Here is a 22,753-nt window from a genome sequence, read left to right as displayed (position 1 = left end):
AGCATCTCTTAGGTTGCTTATCTCCATTTTGTTTAGTTCTTTTCCTGAGGTTTTGTTCTGTTCTTTCATTTGGGACCTGTTTCTTTGTCTTATTTTGTCTGCCTCCCTGTGTTTGTTTCTGTGTATTACTTAACAAGAGGTATGGGTCTATCTGACACCAGATGCTGCTTGTTTGAAATAGTTTAGGAAAACCTGAGGCAGGATATAAGACAGGCCAATCCTATGGTTAAGCAACTGGCAACAACTTGGGTGGGGCTGAAAGTTGGGTGGGGCGGGGCCTCAGGGAGTCACCAGGGCTGGGCTACCAGTGTGAGCCAGGTTGCTGGAGTCCCAGATATGGCAGCTGTCTGCTGCCCCAGGGAAGGGCTCACCAAAGGAACAATGGCCTCTGACAGCACATCTGTCCCGGAGAAAGCCCCCTCTCCAGCCCTCGCTCCAGTGCCAAACAGCTCAGTTCTTCCCTGTATGTCTCTGGCACCCCTCAAGCCACCTCCCGTCCAAGCTTAGAGGGAGTGAGTTCGATAAGTCTGTGCATGGGCTCTTTAAGGAGCTGGCTGGGGCTCCAGCTGTATCAGCCTCCCTGAGCCTCAGTTCCCTCTGGTTTTTCCAGCCAGAAGTTATGGGGACTTCTCTTCCTTGCGAGGCATCTGGTGTGGGACGGGGACCCCTCATTCCTCAGGGAGAACCTTCCTAGCTCAGGTGTCCTCCTTAATTTCATCCACTACTCGTGGGTGTGGGACCAGCCCATCCACCTCCACCCCTCCTATTAATCTCGATGTGGCTAATGCTCTAATTCCATAGTTGTAGGACTTTCATTCAGCTTCATTTCAGGCGGTTTTGAATGATGGTTGTTCTGTAGTTTAGTTGTAACTTTGATGTGGTTGTGGGAGGATGCAATACCACGTTTACCTATGCTGCCATCTTGACTGGAAGTCCCATTTATTTAATTCTTTTTCTGGGGATTTTCCTTGTTCTTTCATTGGAGCATTATTCTTTGTCTCCTCATTTTGTCTCTGTGTATTAGGTAAATCTGCTATGACTCCCAAACTTGTTTTGATGGCTTTATGATGAAGATCTCTTATTGGTTTCAGTGGCCCAATCTTCTAGATTATCGGACCTCCCTGCTCCAGGAATGTGTCTTGTGGAATGTGAGCATCCCGTGTTATAGTTGAGTCTTGAATGCTACTGACCTTTTTGTGGGTGAAATTAACACATCAGGCTGCATGACTATAAAGGTAAACTTTGATCACCATGAATAAGACACTGTACAGGGCTGTCCCTGAGGCAGAATTGCTCCCAACAGGGTCTGGTGCCTGCTGGAATCCTCCTTTAGGTGTACCTCTTGTGTGGTTAGTTGGGTTGAACTCTGAAGCCCACCACTGCTTGTGTTGGTTCTGGGTCCACTTGGGTGGGGTTCAGGTACAGATCAATGTCAGACATTGTGTGTAATCAGCCTTGGGCTACCTATCTTGAGCAACCACACTGTTTGTGTCTGTGTCTACTGGACCTGGGTGTGCATGGGTGAGGCCAATATGTGTATAAGGGTTGGCTTCTTCTAGTTTAGAGCTGGGGGCAGATCTGTAAAAGGACTGAGGCTTCCTGAGGTTTGCCTCCATCTGTCAGCTACTCTTACCTCTCCATGAGTTTGCTTGGTCTTCCTCCAGAGCCTTCCAAAGAAAGACGATAAGATGAGCCCAAGCTAGCCGTGATCCACAGTCCTTTCCACAGGTTGTGAACTCTGTAAGGCAGGGAAAACAATGTCAGGAGGACAGGGCTAGTGGGTCCCCTACTTGGGATTAGGCAGTCAGGCACTCAGTGAGGAGAAAGTGGCCCCTGTTTCAAAGCCAAACCACTCAGTCTCTGCCAGAGTCTTCAACTCTAGTTCCCCCTGGGAGGTCTCACCATAGGTTCTGGTTGGGTGTAGTCAGCTGTCCTTTCTCCAGAGCTAGCTCAGCTGCCCTGGGCTCAGGGGGATAGATCAAAAGAGTCTCCCAATGGGGTTGATGCCAACCCAGCCCACAGGAGGGGGCTAAGCACTTCATCTTGGTCCCAAACAATAGCCTCCAGGAGTCTCACACTTTGAATGTCCCCACTCTGAGCCACTTTCTCTTTCCCCCCACAGAACAGAGCCCAGAGGGGTGGGGTATCTGGGACTTGGCAAGGCTGATCCACACAGTCTCTCACTGGGGGTGGTGCCTGCAAGCTTGTCTTGTAGGAGGAGGGCAAGCACTTCTTCCCCTTCCCAAGGTAGCGCAGGCTGAACTCATAAGGGAGATTAGATTTGCCCTCCCACAATTAGCCATAACCCCAGCATTCACTCATCTGGTTCTCAGACTAAAGCTTTCACAGGAGACATAGTCCAAAAATCCCAGCTCTGCATGATACTCAGGTTCCCCTGTGCTGCTGAACTCAGCAGGACAGGCCTGGCTAGGTGATTCAACATATTGGGGTGCACCAGCTGTGCATTTGAGGTGGGGGAGACAGGACCTCTTTCCTAAACCACACAGTTTAGTTACTCTCTGAGTTAGCTAAAAGCCTCCCCAGAATAAAGAGGGCCTCTTAAAGTCACTGCTGAGTGTAGCCAGCAGATCCTTCCACAGGACCCATGTATGGCAGTGTGGCCTCACCAGCAGTCAGAGTCCAGACTGTGTACTCCCCAGGCTGGTGCTGTAATAATAGTAGTGCTTGTCCCTAGGAAGATAGGATCTGGGTTAACCAGGCAGACTGAATTACCACTGATTTTCACCACCAGATGCTATGTGGGCTCTTCTTCCCATTGTTGTTGCTCTGGGTTTGAAACCCCATGCTCCTAGGAGGAGGGAGTTTTGCTGCTGTAATATCCCTCTGGCTTTTCAGCTACTGCTGCATCTGAGTGCAGGGGCTAGCTCTTTCCATATCTCTGCCTTTCTTATCAGTCTCTATGTGGCTTCTTCTCAAAATCCTTGGTTATTATATTTTAGTTCAGCTGGCCTTCAGTTGGTTATTCAGGTTGATTGTTCTGTAAATGTGGTTTTGGGCTGGGAACAAGTGGATGCAGTTTCCACTTACTCTGAAGCCATCTTGAAATCCTTAGGTTTTCCCCATTTTCATCCTCAGCCATCGAGTCTGGCAGCCACTGATCTGTTCTCCATCCCTCTAGTACCCCCACCCTCTTTTAAAAATGTCATGTAGCCCTGGCAGGTTTGGCTCACCGGTTGGAGCATCGGCCTGTGGACCAGAGTCCTGGGTTCAGTACCCGCTAGGGGCACGTACAATAAATAAATAAATAAATAAATAAATAAATAAATAAATAAATAAATATGTCATGTAAATGAAATCATATAATCATATGTATGGTATCTTTGGAACATTAGGATTTCAAATATTTTCATGTGATTCTAGTGTGTTGTCAAGGTTAAGAACAACCAACACAGTCTCTGTAGCTTCTCTCTTTATTATGTGTAAGGGCTGCCTCCTTCTTTTTTTTTTATTAATTAATTTTTGTTACAGATGTTTCTCCTTTTCCCCCACTGATTCCCCCCTCCCTTTCCCTCCCTGCCCTTTCCGCAGTTTGTTGTCTATGTCCACTGTTCATGCATACATGTATATAAGTTCTGTGGTTTATCTCTCCCCCACCAGCTCCTCTTCTGGGGATTGTCAGTCTGTACAACATTCCACGTCTCTGGGACTACCCAATCCTCAGACTGTTGTGTTCATTATATTCCACAAATAAGTAATATCATATGAAACTTGTCTTTCTCAGTTTGGCTTGTTTCACTTAGGATAATACTTTCCAGGTCCCTCCATGTAGTCTCAAAGGATAAGAGATCTTTCTTTCTTACAGCTGCATAGTACTCCATTGTGTATATGTACCACAGCTTTTTTATCCATTCGTCTACTGATGGACACTTGGGCTGATTCCAGATCTTAGCTATTGTAAATAGTGCTGCTATAAACATAGGCGTACATATATTCTTTCTGATTGGTGTTTCAGGCTTCTTAGGGTATATTCCTAGAAGTGGGATCACTGGGTCAAATGGAAGTTCAATTTTTAATTTTTTGAGGTAACACTATATTGTTTTCCATAGTGGCTGCACCAGTCTGCATTCCCACCAGCAGTGCACTAGAGTCCCCTTTTCTCCACACCCTCGCCAACACTTGTTGTTTGATGATTTGTTGATGGCGGCCATTCTGACAGGTATGAGGTGATACCTCATTGTTGTTTTAATTTGCATCTCTCTGATGATTAGTGATGATGAGCATTTCTTCATATGTTTATTAGCCATTTGTATGTCCTGTTTGGAGAGGTGTCTATTTAGTTCCTCTGCCCATTTTTTAACTGGTTCTTTGTCTTCCTTTTGTGGAATTGTATGAGCACTCTATATGTATTGGAAATTAACCCCTCATCTGATATATCATTGGCAATTATGCTCTCCCATACAGTGAGTAGCCTTTCTGTTTTGATGATTGTATCTTTCGCTGTGCAGAAGCTTTTGAGTTTGATGTAGTCCCATGGGTTCATTTTCTCCTTTGTTTCTATTGTCTTAGGTGATGTGTCAGTGAAAATTCTGCTGCATATGATGCCTGAAATTTTGTTGCCTACAGTTTCTTCAAGGATTTTTATGGATTCATGAATCACATTTAGGTCTTTTATCCATTTTGAGTTAATTCTTGTGTAGGGTGTAAGTTGATGGTCTAGTTTCATGTTTAGGCAAGTAGCTGTCCAGTTTTCCCAGCACCATTTATTAAAGAGGCTGTCCTTACTCCACTGTATGCTCTTGCCACCTTTGTCAAATATTAATTAAGCATATTGCCTTGGGTCCATTTCTAGGTTCTCTGTTCTGTTCCACTGATCTATATGCTTGTTCTTGTGCCAGTACCAGGCTGTTTTGATTACAGTGGCTTTGTAGTATAACCTGAGGTCTGGTAATGTGATCCCTCCAACTTTGTTCTTCCTTTTCAAGATTGGTGTGGCTATTCGAGACATTTTTGGTTCCATATGAACTTTTGAAGTAATTGTTCTAATTCTGTGAAGTGTGCCGTTGGTATTTTGATGGGGATTGCGTTGAATCTATAGATAGCTTTGGGTAATATGGACATTTTAATGATGTTAATTCTCCCAATTCATGAACAGGGTATGTGCTTCCACTTTTTTATATCTTCCTCTATTTCTTTTTCTAATGACCTGTAGTTTTCTGTGAATAGATCCTTTATTTCTTTGGTTAATTTTATTCCTAGGTATCTTAATTTTTTTGCCGCAATGGTAAATGTAATTGTTTTCTTAGTTTCTCTTTCTGTGAGTTCATCCTTGGTGTATAAGAATGCCATCGATTTCTTGACGTTAATTTTATACTCTGCTACCTTGCCAAATTCATTTATTAAGTCTAGTAAACTTTTGATGGAGTCTTTGGGGTTTTCTATGTATAGTATCATGTCATATGCAAATAATGACAATTTTACTTCCTCCTTTCCAATTTGGATCCCTTTTATTTTTTCTTCCTGTCTGATTGCTGTGGCTAAGACTTCCAGTACTATGTTAAATAAGAGTGGTGAAAGTGGGCATCCTTGCCATGTTCCTGTTCTTAAGGGAAATGCTTTTAGTTTTTGCCCATTGAGTATGATGTTGGCTGTAAGTCATTCATATATGGCCTTTATTATGGCTAGATATGATCCCTCTATTCCAACACTGCTGAGCGTTTTTATCAGAAATGGCTGCTGGATTTTGTTGAAGGCTTTTTTGGCATCTATTGATATGATCATGTGGTTTTTATTCTTCATTTTATTTATGTGGTGTATCACATTTATTGATTTGCGAATATTGTACCAGCCTTGCATCCCTGGGATGAATCTCACTTGGTCATGGTGGATAATTTTTTTAGTGTATTGCCGGATCTGATTTGCTAGTATTTTGTTCAGGATTTTGGCATCTATGTTCATCAGGGATACAGGCCTGTAGTTTTCTTTCTTTGTTGTGTCTTTTTCTGGTTTTGGAATTAAAATTATGCTGGCTTCATAAAACAAGTCTGAATGTCTTGCTTCTTCTTGAATTTTTTGAAATAGTTTGAGGAGAATGGGTATTAGTTCTTCTTTGAATGTTTGGTAAAACTCCCCCATGAAGCCATCCGGGCCTGGGCTTTTGTTTGCTAGGAGAGTCTTGATTACATCTTCAATTTCCTTAGTTGTTATTGGTCTGTTCAAGTTTTCTATCTATCTCTTCCTGATCCAGTCTTGGGAGACTATGTGTTTCTAGAAATTTGTCCATTTTGCTTAGATTGTCGAATTTGTTGCCATATAATTGTTCATAGTAGTTGTTAATGATCTTTTGTATTTCTGTGGTGTCAGTTGTTACCTCTCCACTTTCATTTCTGATTTTGTGTTTTTGGGTTCTCACTCTTTGTTTCTTTGTGATTCTAACTAAGGGTCCATCAATCTTGTTTATCTTTTCGAAAAACCAGCTCTTTGTTTCATTGATCCTTTGAATTGTTTTTTTTTTTTTTTTTTGTCTGTATGTCACTTATTTCTGCTCTAATCTTTACTATTTCCTTCCTTCTACTTGCTCTGGGGTTTTCTTTTTGTTTGATCTCTAGTTCTTTCAGTTGTGAGGTTAGATAGTGTATTAGGGATTTTTTTGTTTCTTGAGGTAGGCCTGTAGTGTCAGAACTGCTTTCACTGCATCCCATAGATTTTGTGTTGTTGTGTCTTCATTTTCATTGGTTTCCATGAAGTTATTGATTTCTTCCTTGATCTTCTTGGTGACCCATTCATTGTTTAATAACATGCTATTTAGCTACCATGTGTTCAAATGTCTTTGTATGTTCTTGTTGCAGTTGATTTCTAGCTTCATGCCACTGTGATCTGAGAAGATGCTTGATATGATTTAAGTCTTCTTTAACTTGTATAAACTTAGTTTGTGCCCTAACATGTGGTCTATCTTTGAGAATGTCCCCTGTATACTTGAGAAGAATGTGAATTCTGTATTTTTGGGGTGTAATTCTCTGTAGATATCTATTAAATCCATTTGGTCTAGTGCTTCATTTAGAGTCTCTGTTTCCTTGCTAATTTTTTGTCTAGAGGATCTATCCAGTGATGTCATCAGGGTTTTGAAGTCCCTTGCTATGATTGTATTGCTATCGATTTCTCCTTTGAAGTCCTCCAGAAGATTTTTTATATATTTTGGTGCTCCTATATTGGGTGCATATATGTTTATCAAGGTTATATCTTCCTGTTGGATAGATCCTTTCGATATTATGTAGTGGCCGTCTTTGTCTCTAGTTATGGCCTTCATTTAGAAGTCTATTTTATCAGATATGAGTATTGCTACCCCAGCTTTTTCTTTTCTTTCCATTTGCTTGGAAGATTTTTTCCATCCCTTCACTTTCAATATATGTGAGTGTTTTCTTGTGAGGTGGGTCTCTTGTAAACAATATATAGATGAGTCATGCTTTCCTATCCAATCAGCTACTCTGTGCGTTTTTTTATGAGAGCATTTAATCCATTTACATTTAAGGTGATTATTGATATGTACTTATTTATTGCCATTTTTCATTAGTGTGGTTCTATGTTTCTTCCCATTATTCCTGCTAATTACAGCAGTCCTTTTAACATTTCTTGCATTGCTGGTTTGGTGCTAATGTATTCCCTTAGCCTTTTTTTTTTTTGTCCAGGAAGCTCTTTATTTGACCTTCTATTTTGAATGATAGCCTTGCTGGGTAGAGTAGTCTTGGATTCAGATCCTTGTTTTTCATGATCTTGATTACTCCATGCCATTCTCTTCTGGCCTGTAGTGTTTCCTGTGAGAAGTCAGCTGAGAGCCTTATGGGGTTTCCTTTGTAGGTAACCTGTTGCTTATTTCTTGCTGCTTTTAGGATTCTCTCTTTGTCTTTAATTTTTGGCAGTGTGATTACTATGTGTCTTGGTGTGGGCCTATTTGGGTTCTTCTTACTGGGGCTCTCTGTGCTTTGTGAACTTGAATGCTTCCTTCCTTCACCAAATTAGGGAAGTTTTCTGTCACTATTTCTTTGAATATAATCTCTAACTCTTGCTCATTTTCTTTTTATTCAGGGACTCCTATGATGCAAATGTTATTCCGTTTCCAGTTGTCCCACAGTTGTCTTAAGCTGTCTTTCTGTTTTTTAATTGTTTTTTCTTTTTAGTTTTCTGATTGGTTGATTTTTTGTACCCTGTCTTCTAATTCACTGATCTGGTCCTCAGCTTCCCCACTCTGCTTTTTAGACCTTCCAATGTGTTTTTCATTTCTGATATGTTATTCTTCATTTCTTCTTTGTGGTTTTTAATTTCCAACTGGTTCATTTTCAACATTTCTATGTTTTTACTCATGGTGCCCATGTCCTTACACATGCTTCCTCAACATTATGGCTCTAAATTCTAGTTCTGTTAACTGTCTTAAGTGTACCTCATTTATCTCATCTTTGGTAGAGGTCTCTTGTTCTTTCATTTGGCTTTTATTTGTGTTTTTCACCATTTTGGCTATCACAGTGGGCTTTGGAGTCTGCCAAATTTTCCCTGTGGGTTTTGGTGTTTTGCTGTTTGTGGCTCCCTCTCCTGGGTTTGAATGAACCGGGGAAGACCCACTTTAAACACCACTGTCAAGCCTTAGCTTTTCTGGTTAGTGTTGCTAGCCCAGGGAATGGTAGTTATCCTCTAGGTTTTTTGCCTGGAGGCTATTAGTAGAGGTCACCTGAAGAACCTTGGTTTCTGAGTTGCCTTAAAACCTTCCTCAAGTGCTCAGTATAAGAGGATTTCCTGAGGGTGGGGCAACTGTTGGTTGTTAATGGGCCTCAATTAGCATGTCAATGGCCATCAGTTGTGGTGGAATCTCTGAGGGAGGGGTTGCCCCCTCTCCCCAGGGCCCTGGGAAGGAGTAAAATGACCACAGTCCTGCGTGGCTGCAGTCAGCAAAAGCTCTGAGCACCCTCCAAAACCCAAGTTTCCCCCCCCAGTTTCAGTCCAGTCTGCCTTCCCTCTGCCAGAACCCAAGGTGAGTGGCTCCTGCCAATTTAGCCTCTGTCTAGACTCTGCATCGTGGAGCCCCCTGGGACTTTTACCCCGAGGGCACTGCTTCCAGCCAAGGGCAGCCGGGGCTGTGGCACCAGCCAAGGGCGTCGCACTCTGCAGAAGCCACAGGATTAAGCCATGGTAGCGGGACACTATTGAGGTGGCAGCAGCTTCCAGCAGAGTCCCCTGGTCCCAGCAAGTCTGTGCGGCACCAGTCGAGGGCTTAGCATGCAGCAGAGTTCGCAGGACTCAGCCGGAGTCTCAGCCGTGGCGGCAACAGCAGCTTCTTGCTGAGTCCCCTGGTCCCAGCCGAGTCTGCTGGTCCCAGCCCAGGCCGCTGCAGACCGTGGGCTCCCGGCCCCCTCTCACGTCCTCACAAGCCTACCAGTATTGAGTTGGTGTCCCTGGTTATGTGGTCCTCCAAGGTGTCTTTCGGTTGTCCCTTCCTGATGATTTGTCTTTATTTTCGTTGTAGATCCAGTTTGTTCCTGGGAGATGGTCTGTGTAGCTCCATTCACTCTGCCGCCATTTTTCTTCTCCGAGCTACCTCCTTCTTAACAGAATGAGCAAGAACATTAGACGGAGACCCAAAAACATTCCAACAGGAAATTCTGAAAGGTGACCGAGCATGAAGATAAATCATTTTTAAAGGAAAACAGGTGATGCCAATTATAAAAAACCTAGTCCAAATAAAACAAATATCCTAAAATGGGATTGTTCTAAGAGCTTAAAAATAGGGAATAAGACTTTTTTGGTAAAGAGCAGCATTGGTTGACTCGTGAGAGCTTGTTTCCTCTAATGGCCATACTTGAGGGTTTGTACATAGAGGAAGAAATATTACACCATTTATTCAGTCCAAATGAGTAAATTTTTATTGCTGTCAGATGTCCCTAGGCAAAAACAGAATTTCAAGCAAATGATGAAGACTATTTCTTTTTGTGCCGCTCTTCGTAAGGTCATCACTAAGCTAAGACCATTACAACAGTGATACTCTAATTAAGGCACTGTCTAAAAGGGGAAATTTCAGATATCTTTGAGGATAAAATTGTGGATCTTTACTGCATGAGTCCCCTGGGAGAAATGAAATCCTTTGTCTCCCTCTTTTATGAGCTTTTTGTGAAGGCAGTATTGTCTGCCTCCCTTGGACCATGTCGCCTCCCCTCCATTCCCTCAGTGGACTTTTCTCTTTTGGTATCAAACCCTGATCCCAGGCAGGCAGGAAGAGCACTGAAATTCAAACACGAATGGAGTGTAAATTTGAAGGATCCCCCTGGAGGCTGTCATTGACCACAGAACCATATGCAAACACATTTAGGGTGAGGTTTATAATTGAGTATCCCCTAATGGAAGTAGAAGCCTTACTGGGTAATGCAAGGAGGCTAGGAATAAGAAAACTAAGCCTCATAATTTAATTTAACTGCCTCTTTTGATTTTTTGAAATGCATCAGGAGATTCAGTGATATTATAGTTTTGGGTTCACCTAAAAATAGACAGACTGTAGATCTGACTGTCGAAGGTATTCTTTTAGCAAAAGGAAAACTAGTCTTTTGATAATGGAGTAAGTTGTGTACACTGTTTTATTGAAAATGTGGCATACTGACTATGGTTTTTGCCAAGAAATTTTAGAGTTGGGGCCTTATTCTCTCTGTAAAGGCCCCGACTTTCTATCCTGAGACTACATTTGAGGTCAAAGGATGATTAATTTATTATTGCTGCTCCATTAGGAGATAAAATTTCTTCTTTTCTGTGTATGAGTCACTCATTGAGCTGAAATTCAAGCTGGATGATTTTAAATTAATTTACTTTTCAATCATCATATGGGCAAGTGATGGGCAATGAATCAAAAATTAAAATGGTTGCATCAATTGGATTGCTTTAACAAGAGCCAATCACATGCTGTAGTGGGGCCAGGAATGTTCCTGGCTCTTAGCCATCTGTGTTGTCAATGGTGGCTTGGACAGATACATATTCAGACAGCAGCCTGGATTGTTGGTGCTTTCCTGTTCTCTGAAATCTGTACACTTGTATATCAAGAAGCAAGTGATGGTGCAGCCCTATATGTCCATGGTTGATGATGGTAAGGAACTGAGACCAAAAACCAGAGCAGAAAGACATGGGTCTGATATTCTAAAACAGGATTTGGGGTTTCTTAAGACAGGCACTTGTGATGTTTTCTGCAGAAATCTCCCATTGGATTGCAAGATATTAGCATACCCACTCATGGAATGCCAGTAGGAGTCCCTCCCAGTCATTTTGACAGCTTAAGCCTAACAAGCTAAACAAACAACCATCCAACCAACCAACCAACCAACCAACCAACTAACAAACTAACCATCTATCCAGCCAAATCCTGCTTCCAAACATTTTCGAAATGCCTGAGTCATGAAGTACTGAATAGTGAAGAGAATTTCTGGGAAGGAAGACTTATAGATAATGACCAGTACTCAAAGGTTTCTGTACTATATATTCTTTTAAAAAGGTTAAATATTTTTATTTATTATCAAAATATGCTCATTACAAAAATTTAAGCAATATAAGAATACATCTCATATCTATTGAGAATGAAAGAAATAGCTCTATTTTAAAAAATTGTCTCTTATATTTTGGAGGCCAAGAAATCCCCTAATCTTCCATCTACAAACTGGAGACTCAGGAGAGCCAGTGATGCGCTTCAGTTCAAGTCTGAAGGCCTGACTGAGCTGTTGGCATAAGTCCTGGTCTGAGCACAAGAAAAGACTGATGTTCCAGCTCAAATAATCAGGTAGAGAGAGCAATTTTGCCCTTTCTCTGCATCATTGTTCTATTCAGGCCTTCAGTGGATTGGATGAGGCCCACACTGAGGAGAACCATCTACTTTACTGAGTCTGCCAATTCAAATGCTAATTTTTTCCAGAAATATACTTACAGACCCACTCAGAAATAATATTTAGCCAAATATCTGGGTACTCCCTAATCCAGTCAAGTTGATGCATAAAATTAACCATCATAAGGCCTATTGCTTGGCAAACCAGGAATGTCTCAGCCCCATCCAATTTGGGAAGAGGGTCACAAATAGAATGGGTCAAGACAATGGCTGGCCTAGTTGGTCCAGCACCATTCCACACTAGTTTTTGTATCCTGTTGTGAACTCAACCACTTTTCCCCACCCCATGACTTCATGGACTCTCAGTGTCCGAGGTGTTTCTCTTTAACTACAATGACCTGTTTTAATTTCCCTCTCTCACTTACTAGACAAGAGTCCTTCACCAAGTCTCTGTTCTGCATGTCCATCTGACTTGTTTCCTTTGGGCTTTTGAGAAGAGACCCATTCCAGCATGCAGCTGAGTGTGGGGGTCAGAAGCACAGACTTAGGTATTAGGCACATCCAAGTTTGAGTCCCAGCTGTTCTCTTTAGCAAGCATGTGACCTTATGCAAATCATTTAATGTCTTTAGCTTCAGTTGTCTCAGCTTTAAAATAAGACTAGTAATACAATTTCATAGCATTGCTGTATGGATCAAATTATTAAATAATATCAATAAATACATCAAATACTTAGTAGTCTCATACTCATACTTTCCCAGTCTCACCATCTTGAACCTACAAAATTGTATAGAAACATTATCCCCTGAAAACGTCAACCCCTTTCTCTCTGATCTGTTTCTGAAGGCACTGACTTGGGAAAGTCTATAATGAGCGGCGTCTGACTTCCCTGGATCCTTACTCACTTCCATGCTGCTGCTTCACAGGCCCATCTTTTGTTGGGAACCAGTCTCTGTTTGTGACCACCATGAGTGCCCTGTACTCTGGCCTTTGAAAGGAGAGGTGTACGTTCTCTTTCCCTCCAGCACAACTGTGGCTGAACTATGCCTTCATGCATATTGATGAAAGGTTCAGCACTAACAAAAGTGCTGAGAATAACCTACAACAGTGAACAGAAGTGACTGATCTTGGCGAGAACAGGCCCACACCTGCCCTGCCTGATCTCAGCAGGCCTGGTCATGGTTCACCTATATCTGAGCAATTCCACAGCTCAGACTCCAAGTTGAGTGACCTCCCCTGGTCCAGAGCCACCTTAACTGCCCCAGCATTAACCGCTCTCCAGAATGATTGACTGTTGGAGGCCCAGTCCTTCAGGAAGGCACCTTAACTCTCACCTCACCCTCATGGCCCAGATAAAGCAATCACAATAGAGATGTCTTAAACTGTGGCTTATTTTTTTCTAAATAATTACTTTGCACAATACCAACAGTCTAGTTCAGCGTGCTTTGCACCAATTTTTATTCAGGACTTATTATAATCATTCCTCCAGAAAAAAACAAATCTATCTATATTCCTCCTGCTGCACTTAAAGCCTCAAATTCCAGGACAAAATGCGACACACACATTCCCCAAAGACAAATGATAAATTTTAAGGATTGGAAAGTTAAAACAAATTTAAGGAAAACATTTTTGAATTTCACAGATGCAAACTTGGTTATGTTCCAAAATTACCCAAGTGACCTTACTGAATAAAACACTTAAGCATCTGGGCTTGAAGCACTTGTTTTTGAGTTATTTTCCAGTGTTCAGAGCATCTACAGAAACATCTGCAGGATTAAACAGATCTCACAAAGTCAACTCTTCCAGAAAAAGAGAAGCTCTGTCTTGAAGAAAATTTTGTTCTTTTTGTTGTTGCTGTTAATCCTGACCCAAGGATATTTTTCCATTGAATTTTTAGAGAGAGTGGAAGGGAGTGAATGAGAGAGAGAGAGAGAGAGAGAGAGAGAGAGAGAGAGAGAGAAGAGAGAGAGAGAGACATGATCTGAAAGAGACACATCAATTTGTTGCCTCCTGCACAACCCTAGGGCTGGGATCAAACCTGCAACCCAGGTATGTGCTCTTGACAGGAATTGAACCCTTGACACTTAGATCCATGGGCTGACGCTTTAACCACTGAGCAACAGGCCAGGAGACAATTTTGTTCTTTTACTGTAAAACTCAGAAATTACTTGCAACGTTCCAAATGCCAGTTTTTGAGGGTTCAATAATGTAGAGGATTATTGTAAGGACCCTGTGTTGACAAGGTTTCTGGCCCCGTGTTGGGGAGGAGAGATTCAGACACTGAGTGATGTAAGCTGTTCTTTTCTATATGATCTTCATAAGAATCCCAAGAGATGAGGAGATCAAGAGTTAGTCACATTTTGCAGATGAGGAACTAGAGGTTCAGAGAAGTTAAATGAAGGTTGCATAGCTATTTTAGTAGTTGAACTATTTATCACCAGATTCCAGACGTTTTGAGTCCCAATTTCAAATCTACCTCATAAATACTCTGATCCCAGACAGCCAGGAAGAGCACTGAAATTCTCAGCTTCCACCAGAGACTTCAACTCTAATTGGTCGGGGTTGTGTGGGAGACAACCTGTCAATGTGTCTCTCTCACATCGATATATTTTTTTTTCTCTCTCTCTCACCTTCCCACTCTATCTGAAGATAAATGGAAAAATATCCTCAGGTGAGGATACACACACACACTAAAGGTACCGATGGTACTTGGACCTGAGTCAAATGACCTAGCCCTCTATTGGGAACTTCAGGTCAGGTTGTAGGTGCACCAAAATCAGGCTAAAGAGTTAGTCAACTAAGGTGGTTTGAACCACCGAACGACAATCATTTGGAAAGTGAGACGCAACCAACTAATTCAGTCAAGTTTTCAATTTGTTCGAAGTAGTTTTCTTCTAGAGTTTATGCCATAACTGAGAATGTGTAGACACACTGTAATATGATCCTTCTTACTAGAGTCTTCTCTACCAGCAAATTGGGTTTCTGAGGATGGGAGGGTGCTGATTATTTGGTGTCAGAACTTATATCTCATGTAAGAATATGAATATCAGACTTGTAGATCGTAGTGCTGAGGGCTGCCCAAGGTTAGGTCTGAGATTTTATTTTTATCCTCCTTTAAAGTTAAGAAATTAGGCTGTTACTCTTCCATGAAGTCTGGCAGAAGACAGTTCTTCTGAGTCAGAGACAAAGGACATCATTACTCCTGGCACATAGTTAGACTAAAAAGTTATTTGTTGTTTTTCTGAAATTAAAATTTAACTGGGCATTATGTTCTTTTATTTACTAAATCTGACAACTCCAGGCACAATAACTACACACACATCAGGATATTTTTTTTAGTTGGTGGCATATCCAGCAAAGCACACAGGAACATGAGAGACCCATGGGGACAGTGAAGCAGACTTGGCAGATGACTGAGGGACTACAATGCATCTGTGGGCTCTAGCAGCAGAGGTGTATGTCAGCTGCAACAGTGGGTGCATGGACTCCTGGTGACTGAGCCAGCAGCATGGCTCCTCCAGCAGCACTGGCCTCAGGTACCTCAGTACCTATTGTGGAGTTTCTAGGCCAGCTCTCTGATATGTAGGTGACATTTTTTTTCCTTTTGCTCTTCTAGCCTCCCTTTCACACCCTTATTGCTTTGCCCTTTCAGCCAGTACAACACATTTTAAACCAATTCTGCATTATATTGTTCTTTGGATTATTTAGAAGGATGCTTATTTTCCTGGCTGGATATGGACAGATACAGGTACAGTGGAATCTTCTTGGTTAATAAGCTTATGAGTATATCCCAGTACTCAGCATGTAATGAATAAGAAATGTTTACTTAAAGTGAATTAAATTATTGCTGCGGATTCATAGGTACAGATGCGGGATAACCTTATTCTAAAATAAATGGAAATCAAAGGCATTGAGGGTTGTTACAGGAGAACATTTTCAAGCAAAGCAAAAAGGTGGCATTGGGGAGGGAAGGGATAAACCACAGAACTTATATGCATGTACGTATAACCAATGGACATAGACAACAAAGCTGGGGATGGGGAAGACGGTGTCAATGAGGGGGGGAGGGAAGAAGAAACATCTGAAACAAAAATAAATTAATAAAAAAATTAAAAATGAAAAGTGTGGCATTAGGTAAGATATTATGTATACTCAGGAGAGGTAGTGGAAAGTGGATTATTGGGCAGAAAGAGCTTATTTTATTTTCAGTACTTTTTAGTTTGAAGGATTAATCATAGGATCAAAGTGTTGTTCCCTTCTAGAAATCTCCCAAATGATGAAATGAAATACAATGTTACATTTATAGGAGAAAATTATTTTAGCAGTGTAAGCATAAAAGTAAAAAGGGATATTCTATAGTCACTGACTCAACAATATTTATTATGTGTTACATGAAAAGTGCAGGGTGTTAAGCATGGTTTACTAGAGTTAAAGTGACCTTTCAGATATACATGTACATCAGCATAAATGTAATGATTCTCAAGGGGATCTTAAAATACTCCTCTTGGAACCAGTGAGTTTCATTTCTCAGTCTTTCTCAAACACAGATCATCAAAACTAATTGCATGTGGGATATGGGTTGAGTATTTACTTTGTTACTTGACTTGTTAATAAATATTGCTGTATCTCATTGTTTCTGTTTCATGTGCCACTAGAAGAAGAGCAACTGCCTGCCCTGACAAAGCAGAAAGTCTGTAAAAACATCTCACTCAAACTGTAGCTACAAAATCCCTACAGGATGATTTAATGCTTTCAAATTGCTGAGTCTCTGATTTTAGGGATCTGTGGTGCATTATTCATTAATAGAGTTGGGACCAATTGCTATCCCTATGTATCTCTGTGATGATGAACTTTATCTATCAATTTGACTGGGTCACAGGGTGCCCAGATATTTGGTCAAACATGATCTGGGTGTGTCTGTAAAGATGTTTTTTGATGAGATTAATATATGAGTATGTAGACTAAGTACAGCAGATTGTACCCCCGTGTGTGGGTGGGCCTCATTCAATCAGTTGAAGGAATGAATAGAACCAAATGAATGAGTAAGAGGGAATTCCTCCTGTCTTAGTGCCTGAGCACAGATTTTGGTGTTTTCTGGCCTTTGGATTAAGACTGATATATCCACTTTCTCTGGTCTCCAGCTTGCCCACTACAGATCTTGGAATTTCTCAGCCTCTATAATCACATGAACTAAATCCTTATAAGAAATTATAATAAATTATCTCACATATATATCCTACTGATTCAGTTTCCTTAGATAACCCTAATACATTCTCCTAATCAAAGTAAAAGAGGTTCTTGTGGGGAAGAGATGCAAGGAATTTAAGTAAACATTGTCCTACCTCAAAGAACTTAGAATATGGGGAGATAACATAGAAACATATAAAAAATTAAATAACAATATAATTTAAGTAGATGCTCAAATACTAATTCAAAAGGTGTCAAAAGGCAGTCCTTCAGATGAAAAGTGCTAACAATGAAAACTATGCTTCATGCAGATATCATCACACAAGCCTTTTGGGAAAAGTTAGGATTTAAGATGTCACAAAGGATGAGAAAAACAAGAGAGGGCTTTTTTTTTTTTTTTTTTTTTATCCTCACCTGAGGACATTGTTTTTGTTTGTTTGTTTGTTTGTTTTTTGTTTAGATAGAGTGGGAGGGAGAGAGAGAGAGAGAGAGAGAAAGATTGATGTGAAAGGGACACATTGAGTGGTTGCCACTCACTCGACCCAACCCGGGCTGGGGACAAACTGTAACCAAGATATGTGCCCTTAGCGGGAACTGAACCCGGCTCTCTCTGGACCACAGGCCGATGCTCTAACCGCTGAGCAAAACCGGCCAGGGCAAGAGAAGGCTTTCTAAGTGTGGATGTGGAAAAGAAAATTGTAGCTTGGCGGTGAGTAGAAATTTCTGGCAGAAGTGCTTACTCAATGTAGGGAAAAGAGAGAGAGAATTGAAATGCAAGCTGAAGAAGGATCGTGGAGGGTACCAAAAACCTGGCTAAAGAGTCTTAATTAATTTTATAGACTATATATTGCTACTGAAGACTTGCCTTCCAAGTGATACTTCATAAATATTGATTTGGTGGGTATAGTAGGTTGAATAGTAGCTCCTCAAAGGATATGTCCAACTAGGACTTCAGAATGTGACCATTTTGTTAGAATAAGGGGCTTTGCAGATGTTATTAGTTTAGTATCTTGAGATGAGATCATCTTGGATTAGGTTGAACCCTAAATCTAATGACAAATGTTCTTATAAGAGACAGGAAAGGAGAAGACACATAGAGATACAGAGGCCATGTAAAGATGGAGGCAGAGAATGGAGTGATGCAGCTACAAACCAAGGAATACCAAAAATTTCTAGCTAGTACAAGAATCAAAGAAAAGAGTTATGAAATGAATTCTCGCTCAGAGCCTCCAGAAGGAACCAACCCTGCCCACATGTTAAATTTTGGGCTTTGGGCTTCTGGCCTTCACAATCACAAAAGAATAAATTCCTGTTGTTCTAAGTTACCAAGTTTGTGGTAATTTGTTACAGCAACCCTCAAAAACTAATGTATTGGGGTGTATAGGCAGATTATGTATGACAATAGCCTAGAGTTAGCTAGTAGTAGGATATTTTGACAACATAAGCTATTTCTATAAGTTCTACTTTATCAAGAACTGTACAGTGTTCTTGTGTTGATTTCTTGTAAACTCTGTCTACACTATGTAAATGCTACTGGCTAATAAATTTAAAAGAATAGTCAGAATTTTGGGCTATCATAAAATCTACATTCCAACTGAAAATTTAAAACTTAATAGAACTCAATACAGTGATACGTCAGTTCTTGAACATAATTCGTTCCAGGAGGACGGTCGAGAACCAAATTGTTCGAGAACCGAAGCAATGAAACCCAATGGGAAATAATGGAAACTGGATTAATTCGTTCCAAGCCCCAGAAAATGCCTATTTACTGGCCTAATTTGTATATAATATGTAGAAAAACATAAGTATCAACAAGAAATAAAAGTGTACAGTATGTCTATGGGTTAAATTCAGTGTAAAGCGTGACTCTCTCTCTGCACTCACACTGATGACACAAGCAAGGCGTGCTGGGCCGAATGAACGCCATTTGGCTCAACTCGGCTCATCTCGGAAGTTCGAGTTCCAAATATTTGTTCGGATTCCAAGACAAAAGTTTCTCGAATCTCCTGGTCGAATACCGATTTGGTCGAAAGTCAAGGCGTTCGAGAACCGAGGTATCACTGTATTTGCAACTGTTCTTGAGATGATTAATTTTATGTGTCAACTTGAGTGGGATATGAGTGACCAGCTATCTGGTCAACTATTGTTTCTCAGTGTTTCTGTGAAGATATTTCTGGAAGAGATTAGCATTTGAATTGCTGAACTGAATAAAGCAGATGGTCATTACCAATACAGGTAGGCCTCATCCAATCTGTTGAGTGCTGAATAGAACAAAAAGGTGGAGGAAGGTAGAATGTACTTTCTCTCTTTGATGGCTTGAGATGGAATATCGATTGTCTCCTGTCCTCTGCTCTCCTGATTCTGGGCTGGAATCTAAAATCTATACCATTGGCTCTCCAACTTCCAGGCCTCTGAACTACACCACCAACCTTCCTGGGTCTCTTACTTGCAGAGCGCAGATTGTTGGTTTTCTCCAACTCCATATCTGTGGAGTCAATACTTTATAACACATTCTTTTATAATAAAACAAATCTTTATATATGTACATCCTATTGGTCTGTTTCTCTGGAGAACTTTAATTAATACAATTGTGTTTAAATTTAGTGAGATAATTTCTTTGAACAGATAAATCCTTAAGGACCAAGTTCTACAAATTGGCCTATTTTGCCTCCTCCTCCTTCTTTTTTTTTTTTAATTTATTTTTGTTACAGATGTTTCTCCTTTTTCCCCCCTCCCCCTCCTGCCTTGCACTGTCCCCAGCTTTGTTGTCCATGTCCATTGTTCATGCATACATGCATATAAGTTATGTGGTTTATCTCTCCCCCACCAGCTCCTCTTCTGGGGATTGTCAGTCTATACCCCACTTCCACGTCTCTGGAACTACCCCATTCCTCAGACTATTATGTTCATTATATTCCACAAACAAGTGAGATCATATGATACTAGTGTTTCTCTGTTTGGCTTGTTTCGCTTAGGATAATACTTTCCAGGTCCCTCCATGTCTTCTCAAAGGATAAGAGATCTTTCTTTCTTACCGCTGCGTAGTACTCCATTGTGTATATGTACCACGGCTTTTTTATCCATTCGTCTACTGGTGGACACTTGGGCTGTTTCCAGATCTTAGCTATTGTAAATAGTGTGTGTAGCACACTATTTATAATAGCTACACACACTATTTACAATAGCTACACACACTATTTATAATAGCTACACACACTATTTACAATAGCTACACACACTATTTACAATAGCTACACACACTATTTACAATAGCTACACACACTATTTACAATAGCTACACACACTATTTACAATAGCTACACACACTATTTACAATAGCTAAGATCTGGAAACAGCCCAAGTGTCCACCAGTAGACGAATGGATAAAAAAGCCGTGGTACATATACACAATGGAGTACTACGCAGCGGTAAGAAAGAAAGATCTCTTATCCTTTGAGATGACATGGAGGGACCTGGAAAATATTATCCTAAGTGAAAGAAGCCAAGCAGAAAAAGACAAATACCACATGATCTCACTTATATACGGAATATAATGAACATAACAGTCTGAGGAATACAGTAGACCCAGACACATGGAAGTAGGGCACAGACTGACATCCCTCAGAAGAGGGGATGGGGGGGGGTGGGAGGGTGGGAAGAGATAAACCACAGAACTTATATGTATGTATGCATGACCAATGGACATGGACAACTAAGCCGGGGACGGGGCGGAGGTGGGGTGGGGTGGGGGGTGCCAATGGGGTAAAAAGGTAAAATATCTGTAACAAAAAAAATAAATAAAAATTTATATAAAAAATAAAATAAAATAAATAGTGCTGCTACAAACATGAAGGTACATATATTCTTCCTGATTGGTGTTTCAGGCTTCTTAGGGTATATTCCTAGAAGTGGGATCACTGGGTCAAATGGAAATTCAATTTTAAATTTTTTGAGGCAACACCATAGTGTTTTCTATAGTGGCTGCACCAGTCTGCATTCCCACCAGTAGTGTACTAGAGTCCCCTTTTCTCCACACCCTCGCCAACACTTGTTGTTTGGTGATTTGTTGATGGCGGCCATTCTGACAGGTGTGAGGTGATACCTCATTGTTGTTTTAATTTGCATCTCTCTGATGATGTGTGATGTTGAGCATTTCTTCATATGTGTCTTAGCCATTTGTATATTCTTTTGGAGAGGTGTCTATTTATTTCTTTTGCCCATTTTTAAATTGAGTTCTTTGTCTTCCTTTTGTTGAGTTTTATGAGCACTCTATATATATTGGAAATTAACCCCTTATCTGATATATCATTGGCAATTATGCTCTCCCATACAGTGGGTAGCCTTTCTATTTTGATGATTATATCTTTTGCTGTGCAGAAGCTTTTGAGCTTGATGTAGTCCCATGTGTTCATTTTCTCCTTTATTTCTATTGTCTTAGGTGATGTGTCAGTGAAAATTCTGCTGCGTATGATGTCTGAAATTTTGTTGCCTACAGTTTCTTCAAGGATTTTTATGGATTCATGAGTTACATTTAAGTCTTTTATCCATTTTGAGTTAATTCTGGTGTAGGGTGTAAGTTGATCGTGTAGCTGTCCAATTTTCCCAACATCATTTATTAAAGAGGCTGTCCTCACTCCACTGTATGCTCTTGGCACCTGCCTCCTTCTTCTTTTTAGTCATCCTGGAGGCACCTACTGAGTCTCCCTGTAGAAATTAGAATGGCCTGGGATGAAGGGATTCAACCCCATAAAAAAAGATGGCTCATAAAACAATTATAGTAAAAAACAAAAACAAAAAGATGGCTCAGGAAAATGATATTGATGACATTTATAAAAATTACCTTTTTGAGAACTAGGAATTGTTCTAAACATTCACAGACACCATTTCATTTTATTCCCCAAATGACCTTGTGAGGTATCTTATTATCATTGTATTATAGAAGAAGACTCTCAGGCTGTGAGAGACTCAGGGACTGGACATGGTCACATGGCTGGTAAATAACTGCCAGAATTACAATCTAAATTTATTAAACTCCAAGGGCTTATCTAACATGTAGAATAATGCCTACCTCCATTAAGTACTAAACCAGTGTTAACTACTACTCTCTAGACATAGTTACCAATTTATTCAGAACTTTCTCAGGGAAAGTGGATGGTGGGTAATGGGCCCCTCAGAGACCCAATCCCAATTTTAACTCTTTCACAGATTCCCTAACAACTGCCACTGCTCTTGGGACACTGTTTCTTTTGACCACCCATCTGACTTGGCTATAATTCTCATATATTTCTGCTTAAATTCATGTGCATTATTTTTCTAGATTCTAAATAGATTATTCTCTTTGCCAGAGAAGAAGGGAGCAGGGAGCAAAATGGAAATTCTCCTCTGTCCTCAGTTATCACCCTATTCAGCCAGGTCCTGGGCCTCTACTCACTCACATTGTTGATTTAGAGAGAGAGAGTACTCAACGTCTGTGTCTCTTGGCATACTTCATAAACTTCTGCTTGCTCTGAATTTCAGCCTTCAGGAAATCATCTTGTAGATATGAGCCTCTGTTTGGTAATTATCTTTGGTTATAGACTTATCTTTGGTTATATCTTTGGCTTATTTAAACATTGAGCTCTTTGGGGAGGTACCCCACCCCCAAAAGTCTTTTACCACTGAGATCCACCCTTCTCCCAGGAATTCTTTTTGGCTGACCACAATGTGCCAGGTCTGTGGGAAGATAAGAGACCCACTGCCCCAGAAGAATGTGTAGTTTAGTTGTGCTTAGA

The 22,753-nt window shown here is 40.7% G+C and overlaps 1 pseudogene; it reads right to left on the bottom strand.

Annotated features, from left to right (window-relative positions):
* Nucleotides 1-3,100, bottom strand: part of LOC118643796 — a 134,084-nt pseudogene extending 130,984 nt beyond the window's left edge.
* Between the last annotated feature and the right edge of the window lie 19,653 nt (nucleotides 3,101-22,753).

This window comes from Molossus molossus, unplaced genomic scaffold, assembly GCF_014108415.1.
Source record: "Molossus molossus isolate mMolMol1 unplaced genomic scaffold, mMolMol1.p scaffold_m16_p_4, whole genome shotgun sequence".
Classification (NCBI taxonomy): domain Eukaryota; kingdom Metazoa; phylum Chordata; class Mammalia; order Chiroptera; family Molossidae; genus Molossus; species Molossus molossus.
This window is presented reverse-complemented; position numbering and strand designations above follow the sequence as displayed.